The sequence below is a fragment of the Mandrillus leucophaeus genome, unplaced genomic scaffold (assembly GCF_000951045.1).
Source record: "Mandrillus leucophaeus isolate KB7577 unplaced genomic scaffold, Mleu.le_1.0 Scaffold96, whole genome shotgun sequence".
Classification (NCBI taxonomy): Eukaryota; Metazoa; Chordata; class Mammalia; order Primates; family Cercopithecidae; genus Mandrillus; species Mandrillus leucophaeus.
In genome coordinates this window covers 3,325,671-3,327,707 of record NW_012110474.1, presented here as the reverse complement: position 1 = coordinate 3,327,707, position 2,037 = coordinate 3,325,671, and positions in this window count along the sequence as shown.

Below are 2,037 nucleotides of genomic sequence, written 5' to 3'. Positions count from 1 at the left end.
TGTATTTTTAGTAGAGATGGGGTTTTATCATGTTGGCCAGGATGGTCTTGATCTCCTGACCTTGTGATCTGCCCTCCTCAGCCTCCCAAAGTGCTAGGATTACAGGCGTGAGCCACCGCACCCGGACTCCTCACTTTCTTTTTAACAAGTTGGGCTAATTGTTCAATTTTTAAATGCTGGGTTTTTTTTTCCATTTTTAAAATTCAGGTCTAATTAACATTCAGGAGAACTCACCCTTTCTAGTGTACAGTTCTGTGAGTTTTCACCAAAGCATTCAACTGCATAAATACCACCAGAACTGAGAGACAGAACAACTATACCTCCCCTCCCCACAAGGGTTTCCCTGTAGGCCCTGATTGTCCTTTTAATTGAACCAAGGTACCCTGTGCAACAGCAAGCTCCTTCTCTCTGGAAGAATTTGAATTCCCTTGTCAGGGATCAGTAGAATACTGTTTTTTAGCTTTTGTTTTTTTTTGCTAGCAGGGGATTGGGCCAGACAACCCTTGAAGCCATGTCCCTCTCTTTGATTCCATGAAATGGGAGCACAGTCACTTACAGACATCTGACCTTAAACACTGGCCCATCTGCAATGCCACAGCTGAGTCTCCCAACCACAGGTAAAGGCCCCACCCAAAAGCCAAATTCTTTCAGTCAAAGCTCAAAAATTTCAGCGCAGCAATCTGATCTCTGTGAAGGCTACGTAATAAGCATAGACAAAAACGTAAAATCAAAAGAAAGGTTTGGAAATGAAAGCTTAAACATGGCAATTGAGGTCCAACCAATGGTGTCATCTATCCCCACCCTTCTTTCCTCATAAATGTGATTCAAAATGACATTAACTCCAAAAATGAGCAGAGCTCAAACAAGGTGACCTCCCTGGTTGTGAAGGCGGCAGGAAGGGAGTTAGTTAGCCAGACTTGTCTAGGAATGGGTCTCCAGGGTTGGAAAAGGTGGTAAATGTTGCAGGGATTCCCGCAGGTTCTTATGAAGTAAATTTTGGAGGAGGGGTTGTGGTAAGCAGCTGGGATGCTCTAGCAACATCAAAGGGTTGTAACCGGCCCATCCCCAGCAGCCTTCCTGCTGGAAGATAAATATGCCTCTTGGTAGCTTGACTTCCATGGGAAATGTCCAGTCTCCAAACAAGGCTGCTCCATTCCTAAGAATGACTGGCTTTATTGAGCACTTACTATGCTCCAGCACTACCTACCTCATTTTATTCTCACAACAACTCTACGAGGTAGGTAACATGATAAGCCTCATTTTACAGAAGAAGAAACAGGCTCAGAGAGGTTATCTAACAACCAGTAGGTATAGAACTTACATTTTAACCCAGGTCTCCTGATCGCAAAGACTATCCTCTTACCTTGCTAGCAAGGTCTGGGTGGTCGCTGAATTGAATGTTCTTGGTCTCCCAAGACCACTGTTATGCTGGCTGTGGGCTGGCTCCCAGGCAAGCTGGACTTGTAGCTTCCTTTAATTTCCCATTTCCTAAGCTGCCTGCTTTTCTTTCTTTTAATATATGGGTCACATGGATCTCTCTGTTTTGGAGACTTTTATTCTTTGGGTCTGCAGGTTTATTACTCTTATATTATATGGCTGGCTTAGCACATAAACTGTCAAGGGTATTCTTTAACCGGCATCCAGAAACTTTCTAAATCTAGACTTACTACGTTTTAGAAAACCCCATATTGCTTAATACTATCAGCAATAACAAGAAAAAGTATCATACTGTCAGAAAACATCAATTCAATGTCACATTTAATTATAGAACTCCATTCTGCCTGAGTTTAGTGCAGAAGTAAAAGCTGCACAGAACAAGGCAACAGCTTCCCTTCATAAGCACCATTTTACAGCAAGAGGCATTCGAAGTAAATGCAGCAACACTTACCAAAATTTCCGCCAACGATCACAAACTTTATATACACCACATGTCTTCTACAACAGCGGCAGGACTGGTCCTGGAAAACAATACCACGACAAAAGAAAAACCACATCATTAAACACAAATAATTGAATACACATTATGTTTCTCTTCTG